The sequence below is a fragment of the Coptis chinensis genome, chromosome 4, assembly GCF_015680905.1.
Source record: "Coptis chinensis isolate HL-2020 chromosome 4, ASM1568090v1, whole genome shotgun sequence".
NCBI classification, from domain to species: domain Eukaryota; kingdom Viridiplantae; phylum Streptophyta; class Magnoliopsida; order Ranunculales; family Ranunculaceae; genus Coptis; species Coptis chinensis.
In genome coordinates this window covers 68,005,320-68,027,859 of record NC_141459.1, presented here as the reverse complement: position 1 = coordinate 68,027,859, position 22,540 = coordinate 68,005,320, and positions in this window count along the sequence as shown.

Below are 22,540 nucleotides of genomic sequence, written 5' to 3'. Positions count from 1 at the left end.
AGTTTTCATCAAGGCTTCATCAACCCCTCTAATGGAGGTTTTAGCCTTGAGTCATCAAACCATCATTTCCCATTTCATTATAACTACACATCATATTAAAATTCTAACTTAACTAAATTAACTAACAATGGTTCAATCTATTTAAACTACGGAATGATAATCAACAAGAATTAAAATCAGATCTATAAATTGAAATAACAAAATTCAAAATTGAGAAAACAACTATTTTATTTATCTAATCAATCAAGAACAATGATTCAAGACTTAATCTAAAACAAGAATTGAAAATGGAACTAAAGCTTAATTTTATTAATGAAAACAGATCTAGAATTATCTATATTATTTTAGGTCTAACTAGCTACCATTAACAAAGAGCTAAGCTTTGGTTTTTATACTTTCAGATCCAAAAATCGTGCATGGGCTTGGAGCCATGTTTTGGGCCAGAGAATCAGGCCCAAAACCCAATTCTTTCAGTCCAAAAAGGCCTATTCAGCTGCAGTTGGCTTCCACAGACTTTTCGTCCACTTCTGCTCCTCTGATTAGGTCAAGGCTTAGACCATTGGAAAGCTCTTTCCGAGCCGGTCGTTTTGACATAAGGTAGGCCCAATTCCGAGGTCTGAGTCCAAAGATACGGCTTTCGGAAGTTTTGTCGACTTGTGTCTTCACCCGTGTCGACTTTTCAGCTTTTGACCGGGCTTTAGGAAGGCTTTATCTTCTTGAATCTTGGCCTTTAATCACGGAACTTCTTAGTAACCGACCTTTTCTCCTTTATCTCACTAAAGTGGCACATTTCTGCACATAATGGACTTTGAAGCCTGAAATGCATAAAAACACGTAATCAGTGTTAACTCTTAATTATTACTCACATAATTGGTCCAAAAGTATGACTGTTAAAGGGTTAAAACTACAGTTTTGGGCTCTTATAAGGGTACATGTGTCTTTTTTTAAAAAACATTTACTTCAACAGCAAGATGGCCAAAAGACATGGACATTGAACCATCGCGGCAATTAATGAGCACATTGGAAGTTGCTAGGAAAGGACGCCCTAAGATGATCGGGACAGGGTCGTTACCGACTTCTGTATCGAGGATTACAAAATCAGCCGGATAGTAGAAATCCTGAACTTTTACCAGCACATTTTCGACCACACCCTTAGGATACTTAATAGACCGATCAGCTAATTGCAACGTCATTTTATTGGGTTGCATCTCGTCTAGACCTATTTGTTTATACAAATAAAATGGGAGTAAGTTAACACTACCCCCCAGGTCTAATAATGCGGTCGTCGTATAGGAATCTCCTAATGTGCATTGTACAGTAGGATGACCAGGTTGTACTTAACAATTCCATTATGTTTAGATAAAGTTGGGAATTATTCTGTTAAAAAGGCGTCTTTTGGTATATTGGTCTTAGGCCTAGTGGTACACAACTCCTTAAGAAACTTAGCATGGTGTGGTAGCTTTTTAATAGCTTCGAGGAAGGGAAGGTTTATAGTTAGATTCTTGAAAATGTCCCTAATCTCCTCATAATTTGTATCCCTAGTTAACATGGCTAATTTTTGTGGAAACGGTGGTTTCTGCCTATATTTAGCAATGGTATCACCTGGATGTTTAACGGTGGCTTTCTATTTCTTAGGTTGTGTTGTAACCGGTACCTCTACAGGTGGTAGGCTCTTCAGTTTCTATTTCGTATCTAGTAAAATAGCGGTGTGTAGGTTACTCTTGGTGGGGGTAACTATAGGCATAGTTACTTTGTTATCAACCCACTCTGCCGTAGCGAGAGAGTGGTGATGGCATTTAGCTCACCTACATTTTCATATTCATTACTAGTATTATCGATTACCTCAAAGGCTATGTTTGTTGTTTTAGGATTAGGTATTGCGTGACCTGGCAACACACCTTTGGGTTGGGCTTTATCTTGGGCCAACTGTTGGGTTAAATTATTAACAGATTGAAGAAGCTGTTGGTTAGATTGAGCCATGGTTTGGAAAAGTTTTTGGCTCACTTGTATGAAGGTGTCAAGACGATCCGGTTGTGTGGGTGTAGTAGTCACGGGTGGTGTGACTGGAACTATTTCACGTGAATTATTTATGGGTGGATTTTGATAATTATTATTTACGGAACGATACCTCTATTAGCATTATAATTATTATAACTACCTTGACCTTGTGCTTGACCTTGTCGAGGTTGCACTTGGTTGTTATAATTATTAAAATTACCCTGACCCTATCCTTGTCGTGGTGGAGCTTGGTTAAAACTGTGCGTTGGCCCAACATATTGATTATTGTACCCTGGAGGTGTGACGTGTTGGTTATTTCTCCAACCAAAGTTGGGATTTTGTCTCCAAGGGGCGTTAGGTTCACTATTAATGGAACAAGCTTTGTTCATAGGCTATAGGGACGATGGGAGTCGGGATCGAGGGCTCAATGAAACTACATGAATTTGAATTTACATTCATGTCAGGGATATGCTTTTGTTGAACAGAAATGGCCTCTACCTTTTTAGTGAGTGATTCGATTAGAGTTTTAAGCTCGGGACCGTGTTTAATTTCAAACATACCGGCGGCCTTAACTGTATTAGAAGAACTAGTGGAGCGGTGGATATCGTCACTACCCCCAGTTGTTATTTCGCTTAGTTTGATCCTCTAAAAATTTATAAGCCTCCGAGGCTCCTTTGCTTAAGAAACTACCCCCATTCATTATGTCAAGGACCTCTTTATGGTGGTGTAGAAGTCCTTTGAAAAAGGCACGAACTAACGTGTCTTTCGCTAAGTTATGATGTGGACACTCTATAAGGAGATCGGTGAGACGATTCCAAGCCTCTGAAAATGATTCATGAGGATTTTGTCGAAAGAAATGAATCTTGGAAAGCATCTCATCCGTCTTTAGGGGTGGGTAAAAATGTTCCATAAATAGCTGAACAAGTTTAGCCCACGAGTCCACAGAATTAGGCGCTTGGGCAGTTAACCAAGACGCCGCCTTATCGGCTAAGGTGAAAGGGAATACCCTTAGTTTAATTTGTTCTTCACCAACTGTAGGATGGTGGAATGTTGTTAGGACTTGTTCAATCCCACGCGATAATGCCGATAAGGTTTTTCATGGTCTAAACCATGAAAACGGGTAACAAATTAAAATATTTGGGGATTGAAAATCCCCAACCGGTCCGCTAGAACGATGCAAGATTTTGGGCTATCGCTCAAGGCTTTGTAGAAGTCAGAGAGAGGAGTCTCTTCGTCTTCAGGCATTATATCAGGTTGTGTCTATGAAATAGTAGCTAGAGGTGTAGTGGGTGGTATAATAGATAGACTTGTTTGTTGACGTTGTTGTGTAATTACGTTCGGTGTTTTTGTTCGACCAGACCTTAATCTCATACAAGGCTAAGACCAAACTTAGCTAAACACATCAACACTCCAAACAAATCTGATATACTAGTATAAACCTCTAACAGGAGATGTGAGGTGTGGAAGAAAGGGATACCTGATTGCGTCCTTGCTTCGCTTATGAATAGCGTCTTGTTTACGCGTGTTCAGTGTATATAACAAGTTAGAACACTGAAAGACTTGAAAAATCAAAGTTCGAATCAAAACTGTAGAAATCTGGAAAAATTTAGCTTAGGCCTGGTGCGCGCCTAGAGTATGTGATGTCGCTCCGTGTAACTTCAAGTTACAGTGATTTTTATGGTCGGTCGGCTCCACATGGGGGCTGGTCGCTCAAGGTTCCAGCTTTTTGAGGCCCGTTTTGGCTTGCCTGGCCGCGGTGATGTAATTTTTCGAACTTTTTCGGCGCTGAAACGGACAACCACAGTATGAATCAAACAAGGGTGGGTGGGTGAAATGGGACTTTAAGAAAAGTACTTATACTACGAAAACAATGCGAAAGTGAAACTAAGATGGCAGCGGCGCCATTTGATAAAAGATAAAAATGATAAAAAGATTACCTACGAAATGAACGATGAAACTCGAAACGTAAGTAAACTAAAACTATGTGCGAGTCTCTATTGAACAGATATAGTGGAGTAGGAAGTTCGTTCCACTCCTAGTCCTTCCGCATGCTGTGTTCTCTACGTATAAGTAAACTTAACTCTAAAGTCTAATGAGAGATTTACGAAATGGCAACTAGACTACGATGCAACTACCCACGAGATGCAACTAGTCGACTATTAGAACAACTATGGGAATGCTACGTCGATTCTATGATAAGGAGTTAGAGGGGGATTGATTCCACCTTAACTCGACTTAATCCTACTAACGACGAATCGTCGTAATCCGAATTGAACTACTTCCCAGAACAATCTGGTTACTCCTAATCCCTAATTATACATGGCATTTCTACCAATTCATAACTAGCATGTGAACGATTACACCCATTCTCATGGTGAACTAATCATTTCTAGAGTGGAAGGGAAATTACGACGACTCTACGATAATCGGAATCAAGCTTTCATCAAGGCTTCTCAACCCCCTCTAATGGAGGTTTAGCCGAGAATCATGACGCAATCATTTCCGACTAAATTATAACTAAACATAATATAAAGAATTGAATTTTACTAATCTAAATTAAACAATAATTAAATTCTAATTAATAACTAAGAATTGAATAACAAGTAATAAATGAAATTAGATCTAACAATTGTAAATGACAAGAATCGAAATTGACAAATAGCTATTTTATTTATCAAACTAATTAAGAACAATGATTCTAAGAGTTTAATCTAAAACAAGAATTGAATATAAACTAAACTTCATTTAATTAAATAAAAACTAGATCTAGAATTATCTATTGCTTTAGGTCTAACTAGCTACCATTAACAAAGAGTCAAGCTCTTGTTTTTATACTTTCAGATCTAAAAAATCGTGCATGGGCTTGGAGCCATGTTTTGGGCCAGAGAATCAGGCCCAAAACCCAATTCTTTCAGTCCAAAAAGGCCTCTCCAGCTGCAGTTGGCTTCAACAGACTTTTTGTCCACTTTTGATCCTCTGATTGGGTCAAGGATTAGATCATTGGAAAGCTCTTTCCGAGCCGGTCGTTTTGACATAAGGTAGGCCCCATTCCGAGTTCTAAGTCCAAAGATACGGCCTTCGGAAATTCTGCTGAAAAGTCGACGCGGGCAGAAACAGCACACAAAGTCAGCAGAACTTCCGAAGGCCGTATCTTTGGACTCAGACCTCGGAATGGGGCCTACCTTATGTCAAAACGACCAGCTCGGAAAGAGCTTTCCAATGGTTTAAGCCTTGATCCAATCAGAGGAGCAAAAGTGGACGAAAAGTCTGTTGAAGCCAACTGCAGCTGAAGAGGCCTTTTTGGATCGAAGAATGGGTTTTGGGGCCCGATTCTCTGGCCCAAAACATGGCTCCAATCTGATGCACGATTTTTGGATCTGAAAGTATAAAAACAAGAGCTTGACTCTTTGTTAATAGTAGCTAGTTAGACCTAAAACTATAGATAATTATAGATCTAGTTTTCATTTAATAAAATTAAGTTTAGTTTAATTTCAATTATTGTTCTAGATTAATCTTTAGAACCATTGTTCTTCATTAGTTTGATAAATAAAATAGCTAGTTTGTCAATTTCGATTCTTGTCATTTACAATTGTTTAGATCTAAATTCCCTATTACGTAGAGATAGTTAGACCTAGATTAGTTAGCCTCCATTAATTAGTTTTTCATATCTTGTTTAGATCTAGTTCATGTTTAATTAATGACTTTAGAACAAGTTAGATTATTAATTTAGTATTTGAATCATTGTTTTATTATTCATTAGATTAATATAATAGTGTTCTTGGTAATCTAGTTCATTTTCCATTTACTTATTTAGTTAAATTCTTAGATTTAATTGTTTGTCATTATTAGTTAAATTCAATTATTGCATGAGTAGTTTTGAATTGAGTTTAAACAAGCAAAGTTTCAATCTTTATATCATGTCTTGTTTGAATTCCATTGGGAATGATAGCGTGATGATTCTCGGCTAAACCTCCATTTGAGGGGGTTGAGAAGCCTTGATGAAAGCTTGATCCCGATTATCGTAGAGTCGTCGTAATTTCCTTTCCACTCTAGAAATTATTAGTTCACCATGAGAATGGGTGTAATCAATCACATGCTAGTTATGAATTGGTAGAAATGCCATGTGTAATTAGGGATTAGGAGTAACCAGATTGTTCTGCGAAGCAGTTCAATTCGGATTTCGACGATTCGCCATTAGTAGGATTAAGTCGAGTTAAGGTGGAATCAATCCCCCTCTAACTCCTTATCATAGAATCAACGTAGCATTCCCATAGTTGTTCTAATAGTCGACTAGTTGCATCTTGTGGGTAGTTGCATCGTAGTCTAGTTGCCATTTCGTAAATCTCTCATTAGACTTTAAGACCGATTATTTATACGTAGAGAACACAGCATGCGGAAGGACTAGAAGTGGAACGAATCACTCTACTCCACTATATCTCATAGGATTGAGAGTAGAAATCTTTGATAAATATAGACTTGTAATAAGTTTTAGTTTACTTACGTTTTGAGTTTCATCGTTCATTTCGTAAGTAAACTATCATTTTTATGTTTTATCATGTACCATGGTCTAGACCATGAAAAACCGTACAATCATCTTCGTCGGATGCAACAAGTAGTCACCATTTTCCGCTATCCGACCGTTACCAACGAACAAGTCTTGCTTAGGTTGTTTCCCTTCACCTTAGCAGATAAAGCTTCAGTTTGGCTCGCAGGACAAGCGCCATAATCCATTGACACATGGGCAAACTCATACAAGCATTCATGATAAAATTTTATACTCAGAAGAAAACTACAGAAATGCATCAGAAGATTCAATTCTTTCGCCAACATCCCCAGGAATCCTTTTCGGAAGCATGGAGCAGATTTATCGATCGCTTCCGAATGTCCCCATCATCAACTCGACACTTTTGTATTAGTCCATTCATTCTTTAATGGTCTCTCTGACCATCAAAAGGAAACATTAGATATCATGAACGGCGGTTGTTTCATGGACAAAGGCGCTACTGAAGTGTAAAGTCCTGAATTCTTTATAAAGGTAAATTAGTAAAAGACACTCGAACCTTAGGGATTACATACGTGGCCAGTCGGATAGACGTTTAGCTTGACGTAATGTAAAGTAATTTAACACCGACCGAGAAAACCAAGTTAGTCAGGAAAACCACTTGGAAAATTCTAAGATTTCATAACACTGGTTACTTAGAATATACGAAGATCGAAAAAGAAGATAAATAATAATTGATAAAATAATTCGATACATGGTAAATTCGTGTGCGCATAACTAACTGCTTGCATAGTCAATAGGAGTCTGTCGCCTGTAAACCCAAAAACTGTAGAACTGGACAAGTCCTTCGATGACAACGTCGCAATTACTGTATAGTGTGCGAACTTGGGCGTTGCACGCGAGAGCGTGTAATCAAACCCTTGTTTGATACTAAATTACAATGTAAGGGTAAGATGGTCTTTTTACCCAAACCTTAGAACTTGGGCAAAACAAAATCGCACCAACCAAAATCGCACCAACCAAAAATCGCACCCAATTTTGCTACTTTGAAAACCTAAGAAAGAGAAAACCCAAATTCGCCCAATTTCATTGATCCAAACCCAAATTTCGCACACCCAATCCTTACTAACACTAAAATCAAGTGTGAGGATCTGAAATTGATTGGAATTGTGGCGTATCACAGTGAAAGGTGAGTTTAATTTTGTCTCAAATAGATAATTAGATTTAAATTCGATAGCTTGAGGGTGTATTGAAGGAAATAATTGAATTGGGTGTGTGGTATTTCGGCAGTAGCAGTTTGGAGAAGCTAGAGTTGAGTGAAATTGGTGGAGCAGAAAGCTAAGGAGCTAATCTTACTGACTTGGTAAGAATCATTAATTATTCACTCCATTTGAGAAGTTTATGTTAGTTATATACTTGTTTAGGATTAGGTCGATTAATGAATGATTGGGAAGGAACACACCCGTAATTATTGCTAGATTAATATGAATCGAAGGGGTGTAAAATTGTTGTAGTTGAAGTTGGGAAAAATCTTAATCGATAGTGGAATTGATATGATTGGTGGGCATAAGGTCCTACAGCAACTGTAAATGGATTACAGAGACCTGTCAAAGGAACAGTGCTAGAAATGGCATGTAGCTCTGCTAACTGTAGTTAGAGGAAAAATTTCTTGAAACCAAATTCTTAGCATCGAGATTTCTTCTAGGCTTACATTAGATAAGAGTTCTCGTTAGTTTTATAAATTCTAATAACCTACGTGTATATATGATGTTATAGGAGTAAATACGAGTGGATTCGGTTAAGTGGGATTCGAGGAGAAACGGAGCTTGCTAAGGTAGGAACCTACATACCAATATATAGCCTGCTTATTTTCATGCATGATTTGAATTGTTTAAATTGATAAGAGATAGTTTGCGTATCAACCATGCATGTATATGTGATATTCATGTTTTGCATTGTATTTTTTTCGATATAAACTAGATATATGGATAGCTTTCGTGTGAAATGATTTTTGTGAAATCTGGGTAGCTGGGATTGTTTTCTTTCATTAAAAGAGAAAAAAACTAGTTTTGGGAAGGGTTGATTGTCTCTTGTCTCAGGAAGGAGAAAGAGAGATGGATTTTTCTATGTGGGTATGGATTACCCGATTGTTTGTAACTATGTGTGAGGTTTTGGATTGCTCTATGGATATGGTTGTTGTTATTTTTGATGATTCACCGTTTGGGAATCATCGGTTGTCATTTACTATAACTGGCCATTTGGGAGTCATAGGTTGTATTGAATCGACAGTTGGAAATCCAGGAACTCACACATACAGAACCAACAGTTTTTAAAAAAAAAACTACATATGTATCTATAGTATTTAGAAATAACCGATAATATGAGTATAGATACATATGTATATATATATATATATATATATATATATATATATATATATATATATATATATATTACTATATATATATATATATATAGATAGATATATATGTATATATATATATATATATATATATATATATATATATTACTATGCTTATCACAAGGGGATTTAAAGGAATTGTGAATTCTATAAAGAAGGATTTGTTGTCGATTCGAAGCGGTGATTCATTTAAGATTCCAACTGTGGTGTACACCTTTCGAGGTGGTGGGCCATCTTTAAAGGGATGCATCACAGGATGTAGTTCGGGAATTCCTTTTCTACTTTTCTAGATAACCATGTTTGCACATGTCACGCTGTATGGTGCTTAGCTTGTGTGAGGTTACATGTTACCTCAATGAGGTTTAGACGCGAGGAGTAAGAGTTTAGTCCACTCCTGGATGTGTGTCAAGATCTTGAGCAGTTTGCAGTCGTCGAGCGGTTGACCACTGTAAGTTAGGTGACACTTTGTATGGGGTCGTGGTTTGAGGCCCACTTTGAGCCCTAAAAGCTTTGGGGATTTTTTGTGTGTACGAACACAACAACGGCATTTCAACTCCCCCGCCGGTAAAATCGGGGAAAACAACCGCGTGCATGGTTCACACCGGGAATCTTGAACCGAGATATGCCTGCGGATCGGGCCGAAAGTACCGGTCCCTCACCATTCTAATAGGATGCAGCGGCCACAATAGTTGTATGATGTTTGTGAAAACTATATTTTGAATATTAACGAGGCATGTCAAAATGATTTCTGCTAGTTAGTGATGTATTATATAGTCACGATATTTGGATATTATTATGGAAACCTGCATGTTCTAAATGTTTTGCTATAAGTAGTCTATTTATTGGTTATGTGCATTTCTACTGGGCATAGTTGTTTGCTCATCCTACATTAACATTTCAGCCGAACTAGTTGCGGAGGAGGCTTTCCCTACCATTAGTGAGGATGGTTATGGGGATTTGGATGGTTTCCCTTATGCTTGACGAGGGGCAGAGTCAAGTTCATTTTTGGTTGTATAAAGTCTAGTTCATTCTTTTGTTGTATATATAGAGAGTTAGTTCATTTTGATGTACTAAACGATGTATTGGAGTAATAGTTACACTTAAACCTTTTGTGGAATATAGTTGTACATCACTGTTGCGTAAGAAGTTAGTTTGTATATATATGGTTGTTGGAAGGATGAATTATGAAATGTCCAGGTTTTATGACAGGTTTTTCGTATACGAAACGTCGATAAAACAAAGGAAACTCCGCCGAAATTTCAATAGAATTGGAATAGTGACTGCCTCGAGATTCATCTCCACGTCCTCGGGATGTGTGATGGGTCTCGAGGCATTACATGAAGCATACACTTTCCTTGAGAAACAGGCTTCACGAAGCACCCATTGGGGAAACACTGATTCTTCCAGATCTTCTAAAGACACTCCTACCAAAGTTACATCTATGTTCGAGGTCAAACTCGATCCAGAATTAAAAACTCTAATCGAGTCCCTAAACAAAAAGGTCGATCCTCTTTCGGTTCAAGTAAATGATCAGAAATCCAAACAGGTCATGGCTGCCAACGTTTCCCCATGTCCTCTTTGGTTAAGTCCTGAGCACGCCGATTCTTATTGTCTTTTGGCATACGAGTGCCTTCCCCAATCTTCTGAAAAGGCTTGTGCTTTTAACATCCCTAATGCACCTTGGCGACAACATCCGAATTTAGCTTGGGCACCCCCTGCCTAACAACAAGCTTTTCCGGGTGTCAACAACGCTCCTGTACGACCACCCGCGAACTACAATTCCTACAGTCAAGGAAACCCTCCACAATTCCAGCAAGGGCAAAATAATTTTCCCAACAATGCAAATATAGGGTACCAAAGCAATCGCAACCTTGTTCCCGCCAATCAAGGATATGGCTACCAAAATAAATCCGTAAATAATAATCGTGAACTTGTTCCTACTGCTCCACTGGTACAATCCGCTACCGATAAAACAGCTGAAACTTTTCTGACTTACATGAATCAACAAAATCAAATCTTAGCATCTATCCAACAGTCTCTTCAGCTGTTAGCAGAGGATAAAAGTCAAAAGGGCGTGTTCCCTGGTCAAGCAGTTCCAAACCCTAAGCCTACAAACACTGCATTTGAACTCAACAATGCACCAGGATCTAGTAATCCAAGTCAGGGTGAGGTCAATGCCATTACCACTCTTCGTTCTAGTTGAACCATCGACAATAACATAAGTATGCTAGACGAAGAATCGATGGAAGCCACGGCTGATGATAAGAGCCCAAAACTGTAGTTTTAACCCCTTAATAATCATACTGTTAGACCAATTATGTGAATAATAAGTAAGAGTTAATACTGATTACGTGTTTTTATGCATTTCAGGCTTCAAAGTCCATTATGTGCGTAAATATGCCACTTTTAGCGAGATAAAGGAGCAAAAGTCAGCAAAACTTCCGAATGCCATATCTTTGGACTCAGACCTCGGAATTGGGCCTACCTTATGTCAAAACGACCGGCTCGGAAAGATCTTTGCAATGGTCCAAACCTTGACCCAATCAGAGGAGCATAAGTGGACGAAAAGTTTGTTGAAGCCAACTGCAGCTGAAGAAGCCTTTTTGGACTGAAAGAATTGGGTTTTGAGCCTGATTCTCTGGCCCAAAACATGGCTCCAAGCCCATGCACGATTTTTGGATCTGAATGTATAAAAACAAAAGCTTAGCTCTTTGTTAATGGCAGTTAGGTTAGGTAGATAGTTAGACCTAGATTAGTTAGCCTCCATTAATTAGTTTTAGAACTTAGTTTAATTAGTTTCAATTCATTGTATTAGATTAAACCTTTGAATCTTGTTCTTCATTTGATTAGATCAATAAAGTAGTATTCTTTATCAATTTTGATTTTGTCATTTCCAATTCTAGATCTAATTTCAATTCCTGTCCTTATTTCATTTTAGTCATTAAATTAGATTTCATTATTGTTTAATTAAGTAAATTTCAATGCTTTATATTATGTTTAGATTTAATTTAAATGGAAATGATCATGAATGATTCAAGGCTAAACCTCCATTAGAGGGGGTTGAGAAACCTTGATGAAAGCTTGATTCCAATTATCGGAGATTGTCGTAATTTCCTTTCCACTCTAGAAACGTTTAGTTCACCATGAGAATGGGTTTAATCGTTCACATGCTAATTATTAATTGGTAGAAATGCCATGTGTAATTAGGGATTAGGAAGAACCCATTGTTCTCACAGCGTAGTAGCAGTTCAATTCGGATTCTGACGATTTAACTCGCCGCTAGTGGATTAAGTTGAGTTAAGGTGGAATCAATCCCCTCTAACTCCTTAACATCGAATCAACGAAGCATTCCCTTAGTTGTCCGCGGTAGTCGACTAGTTGCATTTCGTGGGTAGTTACATCGTAGTCTAATTCCCCTTCGTAAAGCTCTCATTGACTTAAGACTGATTTCTTAGACTTAGAAAACAATCCATGCTAGGGAACTAGGAGTGGAACGAACTTCTTACTCCACTTAGTGCAATTCGCATCGAGAGTAGAAGCTTTGATAATTGAGATAGTAAAAGATTAGTTTTAGTTTACTTACGGATTGAATTCGTTCATTTCGTAGGTAAACTATTCATTTTACAGTTATCAAATGGCACCGCTGCCATCTTAGTTACACTTTAGCATTGTTTTCCTTGTAGAAGTAGTCATTTTTAAGTCCCATTAAACCCACCCACCCTTGTTTGTTTCATACTGTGGTTGCCCATTTCAGTTTGACAAATTCGCGAGAAAATACACGGATACTGGCGCTTCAAAGAGAGAGCGCGACCCGCTTAAGTTATCGGAATTTCGTTTACCAAAGAAGCCACGCCATACCAAGCGCCACCCGGCCAAACATCGAATCGAATTTACACCGAGCGACCGCCCCATTTGGAGCCGCGACCAGCGCTTAAAAACACCGTAATTTGACAATTTTTCTGAGCGCGACCGCTATCTGCGCGCTACCGCGAGCATACCGTGTTAAATTTTTCGGATTTCACAGCTTTGATTCAAACTTTGATATTTCATATTTTTCAGTGTTCTAACCTCGCTCTATACACTGAAACAAGCGTAAACAAGACGCTTATTCATAAGCGAAGCAAGGACTTAATCAGGTATTCCTTTCTTCCACACCTCGATCTCCGTTAGAGGTTTCTACTAGTATATCGTAATTGTTTGGAATGTTGCATGTTTAGTTAAGTTCGACTTAGTCTTGCATGAGATTAAGGTCCGGCCGAACAAAACACCGAACGTAAATACACAACAACATCAACAATCAAATCTATCTAGTATACCACCCACTACACCTCTAACTACTATTTCACACACACCACCGATATAATGGGGGGAAGAAAGAGAGACTCCTCTCTCTCGACTTCTACAAAGCCTTGAGCGATAGCCCCAAATCTTGCATCGCTCTAGCAGACCCAAATGGGGATTTTGAGAATCCCCTCCAAATATTTTAATTTGTTACCCGCTTTTTCATGGTTTAGACCATGAAAACCTTATCATCACACGCGTAGGATTGAACAAGTCCTAACAACATTCCACCATCCCTACGGTTGGTAATGAACAAATTAAATTAAGGGTATTCCCTTTCACCTTAGCCGATAAGGCTGCCTTGGTTAACGCCCCAAGCTTCTAATTCGTGGACTCGTGGGCTAAACTTGTTCAAATTTGTTTATGGAACATTTTTACCCACCCCCTAAAGACGGATGAGATGCTTTCCAAGATTCATTTCTTTTCAACAAAATCCTCATGAATCATTTTCAGAGGCTTGGAATCGCTTTCACCGATCCGCTTATAGAGTGTCCACACCATAACTTAGCTTAAAGACACGTTAGTTCGCGGCCTTTTCAAAGGACTTCTACACCACCATAAAGAAGTCCTTGACATAATGAATGGGGGTAGTTTCTTAACAAAGGAGCCTCTGAGGCTTATAAATTTTAGAGGACCAAACTAAGCTTAAATAATAATTGGGGGTAGTGACGATTACTCCCGCTCCGCTAGTTCTTCTTCAACAGTTAAGGCCGCCGGTATGTTTGAAATTAAACACGATTCCGAGCTTAAAACTCTAATCGAATCACTCACTAAAAAGGTAGAGGCCATTTCTGTACAACAAAAGCCTATCCCCCGCCATGAATGTAAATTCAAACCCATGTAGTTTTGTTTGAGTCCCGAAAGCATCCCGACTTAATCGTCCTATAGCCTATGAACAAAGCTTGTTCCATTAATAGTGAACCTAACCCTTGGAGACAAAATCCCAACTCCGGTTGGAGAAATAACCAACAAGTCACACCTCAAGGGTACAATAATCAATATGTTAGGCTAACTAACGCCTTTTAACCAAGCTCCACTACGACAAGGACATTGTGGTCAGGGTAATTTTTAATAATTATAACAACCAAGTGCAACCTCGACAAGGTCAAGCACAAGGTCAAGGTAATTATAATAATTATAATGCTAATAGAGGTATCGTTCCGGTCAATAATAATTATCAAAATCCACCCATAAATAATTCACGGAAATAGTTCCAACCACACCACCCGCGGACTACTACACCCACACAACCGGATCACCTTTGACACCTTCATACAAGTGAGCCAAAAACTTTTCCAAACCATGGCTCAATCTAACCAACAGCCTTCTACAATCCATTAATAATTTAACCCAACAGTTGGCTCAAGATAAAGCCCAAACCAAAGGTGTGTTGCTGTGTCACGCAATACCTAATCCTAAAACAACAAAACACCTTTGAGGTAACCGATAATACTAGTAATGAATATGAAAATGTAGGTGAGATAAATGCCATCACCACTCTCCGCGGCAGAGTGGTTGATAACAAGGTAACTATGCCTATAGTTACCCCACCAAGAGTCCCTACACCTACTATTTTACTAGATACAAAATAGAAACTCAAGAGCCTACCACGTAGAGAGGTACCGCCATAACACAACCTAAGAAACGTAAAGCCACGGTTAAACATCCAGTGATACCATTGCTAAATATAGACGAAACCACCGCTTCCACAAAAATTAGCCATGTTAACTAGGGATACAAATTACGAGGAGATTAGGGACGTTTTTAAGAATCTAACTATAAACCTTCCCTTCCTCAAGCTATTAAAAAGCTACCACATCATGCTAAGTTTCTTAAGGAATTGCGGTACTACTAGGGCGAAGACAAATATACCAAAAGACGCTTTTAACGTAACAATTCCCAACCTTATCTGAAAATAATGGAATTGTTAAGTACAAGGACCCCGGTCGCCCCCATTGCATAATGCACCTTAGGAGATTCCTATACGACGACCGTGTTATTAGACCGGGGCTAGTGTTAACTTACTCCCATTTTATTTGTATAGACAAATAGGTCTAGACAAGATGCAACCCACTAAAATGACGCTGCAATTAGTCGATCGGGTCTATTAAGTATCCTAAGGGTGTAGTCGAAAATGTGCCGGTAAAAGTTCGTGGGATTTCTACTATCCGGCTGATTTTGTAGTCCTCGATACGTAAGTCGCTAACGACTGGTTCCGATCATTTTAGAAGGCCCTTTCCCCGGCAACCGCCAATGTGCTCATTAATTGCCGCGGATGGTTCAATGTCCATGTCTTTTGGCCATCTTGTGTTGAAGTCAATGTTTTAAAACAAGGACACAAGCACTCGATTCGCCTATGGATGGAGAGGTAAGCATGATCGAGAGCTTCGCCGAGATTATTTCAACAACACGCTCCCCGATAGTCATATGCCCAAAATTCTTTCCTTTGGAAAGTCGACTCCAACATTTTCATCCCTACACTAGTCGATACACATATTATTGATGAGGGCGGATAGATGACTTTCTCAAAGATGTAGAGGACTACCATAGTAATGTGGATATGACCAATCTAGATGAGGAATTCGATGAGTTTCTTCGAGTAGTGACGATTCACCCTATCAAGATCTACCTTGCACAACATCCACCTCGATTCCCCTCCTTCCACCCTTTCAAAGGAATCTCGAAGTTTGCACTCGATCCTTTTGTTTCTCCCAGGCTTCATAATTTTTAAATCCTCCTAAAAACAGATACTTCGTATGACAAACTATTTGACACCTTCATTTTTCAAAATTGAGAGAAAGTCCCTACACACACAATGAATGAAGTTCGTGCTAAAACCACATCCTCATCAGGTATGTGCCGCTCTTTCTACAACTTATCCATATCCACCATATTCTCCACAACCATTCACTTTTCCACACTTATTTACTAAAACACCCACTCATTCAAAAATTAAAAAGAAGGTGCATGATAGGTTACACAATAGGGTTATCCGACTTCGCTTTTCATTCCACTCAGTCGGCAGAGGGAAATCTTGGTGCTTGATTGTGTTTGGATATGTTTTCTGTGATATTTATTTATGGAATGATCCACAACTATTTTTGGTTGTTGATATATGATCAACTGCATGTTCATACATATATTTTAGATAAAGTCTCGAAAGTATCCGACTATAAACCACTCAATTTCTGTGTTTGGTGCACTTCCTTTCACTTTTAATATATTGGTGAGTGCACCATTAAGGTAACCGGCCCTCCCTATGGAGTGTGTGGCTGTAAGTACGGATCCTAAGTCCACGGTTCACATAGTTCACGTTTTCCACTCTTGCATGTTTTTCTCGGATTTTGAGTCATGTTTTTCTATGGTGTGAATTATGTCTTTATTGCTTATTGTTTTTCCTTCTAAAAAAAAAAAAAAAATAAATAAATAAAAAAAATAAAAAAAATAAAAAATAAACATAGTAAAAACATAGTAAAGTCTCGAATCGACTTTAAAAGACCCATCGCTAAAACAAATTTTCTAAGCTTCATTTGAAAAAAATTTGTTTGGGGTGGGTGTTCGTGTTTTCGCACTAAAAATGTTTTATGTCCCATTAGAGTTGCTTAGGCCGCTTTTAATTGTATTATGATTCGGATTGACATAATCTATTAATTTAGAGTTCATTCGCTCAAGATAACTTACGCCATGCACGACTTCGAGGCGTTTTCCACTATCTCGTATGTCACCTGAAGTCGGAATAGAGTGTTTTATGGATCATTGATAGGAAATTCTCTCCTGATCATTTCCATATCTCATTCGCAAAAATCGGACCGTAACGGGCGGGAATTTTGAATTGAAGTTCAAAAAAAAAAAAAAAAAAAAAAAAAATCAAAAATTTTCGATTTTGGGGGCCAACCCAACTAACAACCCACTTCACGACCAAAGGCCAACCTTTACCTTCTCACCAACAGTTCATCGCTTTTTTCCTCCATTCCGCCATTAACAAAGCTCCAAACCTAAACAAAATAAAAATTAAAAAGAAAATACAATAAACCCACGCCAAAAATCAAATCCTAACCCCAAAATCTTTCTAAAACCAAACCACCACAACCCCCCACCGATTTAAATCACTAAAACCACCAAATTTACAAATTTTTCAAGCGCCACCACCACCACTCCACCACCACCACCGTTTCTTTCAGTCGGTCAAGTTAAACCACCACCACCACATCATATTTAAACCCTCACTCCATTCCAAACACTAGATGGCTCAACAACTTAATTATACCGAGCAAGTTTTTTCATCGCCGACCACTTCGCTACCGCTTTTACGGTGACGAAATGGCTAGTAGAGATGGGGTAGTTTGTGGTACTTTCGACAAGCCTTCTACCATGAAGACTTGGTCCGACGGTTCTACAACACCGTGGAGTTGGAGGGAGTAGGATTTTTGTGATGGTAAGGAAGAAGAGGAGGAGTTGACTCATCGATCGTTGGTCGAGATTCTAGGCATTCCGCCTAGAATCCATCCGATGCCACTCTACAGAGCCCCAGCTTTGACGGGTAGAGCCCTCGATGGGCGGACTGCCATCAATGGGAGCTACAATACAAACTCCCATTCAGGTTCGCCAGCATCCCTCAGACCAACCACCGGGCTACGCCCGCTGGATCGGGTCGGAATGTCCTAGGGAAGGACAAGGTCAGCGACATCGGTCCGACTCCGCCTTCCACGCCTTATGGGTACTCCAGAGCGAAGTACGATTTCTGATCTTGGAGTTTTGCCGAGCATGATTGTGGGGGTCGGAAAGTCTTTGGCACCTCTTCCCGTGGTTAATCACCAAGATCATGCCGAAGATGAAAGCAGCCCGCCCCGATAGATTTACATTACCCCCCGCACCGTAACACGCCGTGATTCATAGGGAGTGTGTCCAACAAGTTTGGAGGAGGGCTGAGGATAGAGAAGAAGAAGAAGAGGATGGTGGAGCTGAGAATGAAGAGGAGGTCGGGGACATGATGCCTCCGAGGATGAGGAAGACTTGACCGCTTTGACGCAGATGCCTTCCGAGGTGTTGGTCCGACGCTGAACGCATGGCTATGCTTCATAGGGGCATGCTCACTAAACACTATCTCAGACAGACCTCCGACTCGACAGCTTAACTATTCATCACAACTTCGAGATCCGCACCCTGAGAGAGGATGAGAGATGGGAACAAAGCAGGGTCGAGATGGAAGCCCAGCCGCTTTAGAGTGGATATGCTTTGCACGCTTCCCACCTCATACGACTCGCTTCTCGAGGACACAATTACGAGGCATGAGAGCGCCGCCGACGGCGACGATCGCTCGCCGGACCTTCGAGCCCGTGAGCCACCACTAGAGAGTAGCCCCTCGCCACCAAATGGGCGCAGGCAGGTGTTTAGAGAGTCCGAGGATTGATAGTGGTTGTTGTTTTATTTATTTTGTTGTTTTTATTGTAATGTAACTTTTATTTTCAGATTTTGAATTTTGTAGTGAAAGGTACTCAATGAAATTTTAATATAAGGGTTATTTTCAAGATGTGTGGTTGTTTCATATTGATCCCACCTTCCCAACTTGTTTGGGGTGGTTTTATCAATTCAAGCTTTATTTTTTTATATAACCCTAGTGTTAGAATTTATTATGAGTAAGGTGAAAATATGGCCGTTTAGGCATATCTATGAGTGAGAATCATTGTAGGATGAAATCTAGATTAAATAGGTACATTCAATCATAAAATCAACCTAAAAGAGATATCGGGTTTGAATTAGAATCAAGAAAATGAGTTGTTTCCGCTGGTTTGAAATTTTAGATTTCCTGAAACCGCCAGAATTAGTTTTGGCAACTTTCCGATCCATTTTAGCAACTTAAAACCTATATAAACTTGATACAATCTATCCTCACAACTCACACTACACCTAAACTCCATCACGCGACCTTTCACACCCGCTGATTCCCACGCTTCGCCTCCATTTTTGCAAAATCAGAACTCGATGCGCCTCTGCAGGAGGAGCTGCAGGCTACTCTACACTTCGACAGAAAAATTTTACTCAGAAGCACGCTTCAAGGCAAGCGCGACTTCGCTTAAAACACCGGAATTCCAAAATACAAAGAGACTAATCACGCGCTTCTAGTTGAGGCTGGGGCTACCGACTTCCGTGGACCAGAAATTTTCCAGTTTTTCGCCAGCATAGTACCCGGTTGTTTTGCAGCTATTCCAGAGCGTGTAGTTTTGAGATGACATCTCCTATAATAATACCGAACAGTCTTTTTCAAGATTTGTTCCAAAGCACTACTTTACGGTGCTTGGTTTCATGAGGTGATCACATACGCTGGGGTCGGGAACCTCTTATGGTAAGACCGGGTCAACTTTATTCTCCAAAGACTTGCATCTTATTTTTATAATAACTGCATTTTCTTTGAGAGACCGGATGGAGAACAAGTGTTCTCCATCAACATTGACGATGAACCAATGGAAATTACCGTGTTCTTGCTAGCATTTGTTCTCGACTTGCTATGCCCGGCCGAGATACAAGACCCATGGTGCTATTGGGTCGATAATATGCATGTCTACACTTATGAAGTTTTTGCACGAGGCTTATGGGGCGTGCATTTTCCAGATTGAGGACCAAGGGGACTATAACGCTGTTCCTTGGTAGCCCCGGTCCATGAACATAGGAACTGCTATGTTTTGGATTATGCTAAACATTTTTGGGAATGGCTTTTTTCCGCGGAATGACGCCACTTGCAGCGTTTTCCTTGCTTTAGCCACGGACGGGTTCTATGACCTTCCCTTAACTTTGATGTCTAGTTTAGCACGAGCCCATACCATGAGGCATAAGTACCTTCTTATGCCCCGCTCTAATTTCAATGATTATGCTATGTTTCTTTCCTCGCTTTTTGTACACGCTTCACGGATCGATTAGTGGTAGACACGCGTGCACCCACCAATAGTATTATTCGATCTTTCCCGCGTAAATGACTTGGCAAGGGTGGCGGATACAACCTCACCAGTTGCACCCTACACCCCATCGCATCAAGTGGCACTTAATAGGTTAGCAACCATAGATGATAAATGGGCGGAAGCCCGGCAAATTATCATAGCATGGCAGATCGCTGAAGGAGCCTCACTTCTTTATAGAAGTAGAGGATGACTAATATGAATTTAATAACAATGGGAGTGGAGGTAAGTTTTAGTTTCTCATAGTGTCCGCTATGTCCCAAGCAATTTAATTGTTAACCCCATAATGGGTGGAACTCTTAGAGAGTCAAAGGCTTTTATTTCCTATATTAGTACGCTCTAACCTTGTTTTGCAGATGTTTCTGAATTTCACGCTTCAATGGTATTTTTCCTACCCTCTTTATTTAAATGCTTGAGGACAAAGCATGCTTCTTGTTCGGGGGGGCATAGAAACACGGTAATTAAGACATCCGCTAGGATATAAATATGTATAATATGCATTTGTTTTCTAGTTAAAATTTCAAAAATTCAAAAATATAAATAAATAAGTTATGCTATACACTTAGGAATATTGGTATTGTTTCTTTTCTCCATGCTCTTAACAATCTAGAAGTCTCATGTGAGTTTGCATACGTAATAATTGTTAGAAACTTAGGTTAATATATAGGTAATAATCTTTACATCTATCTATAAATATATTACATGAGTATCTATGATTGTTAGCAAGAAGTTTTCAAATCTAGGCTAGAGAGTACTTATTCTACAAACTCGTGGAGAATATAGCCTAAAGCCTTATATGAGTGAAACATTTGAGAAATGACACAAGGGAGAAGTAAAACCGGATAGAGAAATCACACGCCCACTTGCTTTGATCACTAAACCATATCCTAAGCGAGAATTTAGGCCCTCTTTGGATCGATATAGCCGTAAATTCAAACCTATGAATTATTTTTCCGCTAGTCGCCTAATCGAGCCTTTCATTAGCCCTTCCATAAACCACAATTCCTTTACCCCGTTACAAAACAAAACAAAAAAAAAAAAAAAAAAAAAAAACCAACCTACCCAATTTAGAATAAGTCCGAGAATAGAATGATGAAGAAAGAAGAAGAGAAAAACCCGTGGTAAACAAAAATTAGTTAGTGCTTCGTAAAAATAAAGAAAATAAGTTTCCATCCAAAGAAAAGAAAAATAAAAATAGAAATAAAATAAAAACTCCAAAAATAGAATAAAAGGAGTCAAAAGCCAAAGAAAAAAAAAAAAAAAAATATGGCTAAGGATGGAAACAAAGTGTAGAAGCAAAAGTAAATAACAAGGTTTTCTAGTTACATAATATGAAGACTCTATTATCTCAGACTTGTCCTTTTGAATATCCATTTCCTTCCTTCTTAAACCATCTCCTAATCCCCCGTGAACACCTAATAAAGACCTCTAGCTCAATTAGGAATAAAGTTGTGATAGTAAGTGGCGATGTGTTTGATCGACCCGGCCTCGTGGTGTCATGAGATTGTAAGGTAAAGTGTGCCCATCGCATTAATCGGAGTAGCTTAAACTTGAGTGGAAAAATCAGAGTGTTGTTTTGACTATTATTGTGAGAACCTACTTAAGGACGCTTATTCCGAAGTTCTCGTAAAACAAACCCGCTAAACATTTTATAAGACTACCTATCAGGTATATGTTTATTGTAGATGATAGATTATTATGCATATATTAGCTTAGGTTTCTCGACTTGGTTATTCTTATTCAATTGCTAGAGAGATGTATAGATAGTTGAGCATGAATAAGGAAACAATAGTTTTATTTTCTTAGTCGCCAGAAGATAGATGAAGTTTCATGAGTACCTTCATCGAAAACTCTCACAGGTTATAACTCGGCCCACTAGGAATTCCTAGTGGTTTAAGGCCTTGTTGCATATGGTCAATGCAATCGCGACTCAAATAAACGAGTAGTTAGAACTCCATTTTGGTCACTTATTCTAATTTCTCATCTTTGCTTTGAGGACAAGCAAAATGTCGCTTGGGGTGGTTTGATAAGAGCCCAAACTGTAGTTTTAACCCCTTAATAATCATACCGTTAGACCAATTATGTGAATAATAAGTAAGAGTTAATACCGACACGTGTTTTTATGCATTTCAGCTTCAAAGTCCATTATGTGCGTAAATGTGCCACTTTAGCGAGATAAAGGAGCAAAAGTCGCCAGAACTTCCGAATGCCATATATTTGGACTCAGACCTCGGAATTGGGCCTACCTTATGTCAAAACGACCGCTCGGAAAGAGCTTTTGCAATGGTCCAAGCCTTGACCCAATCAGAGGAGCAGAAGTGGACGAAA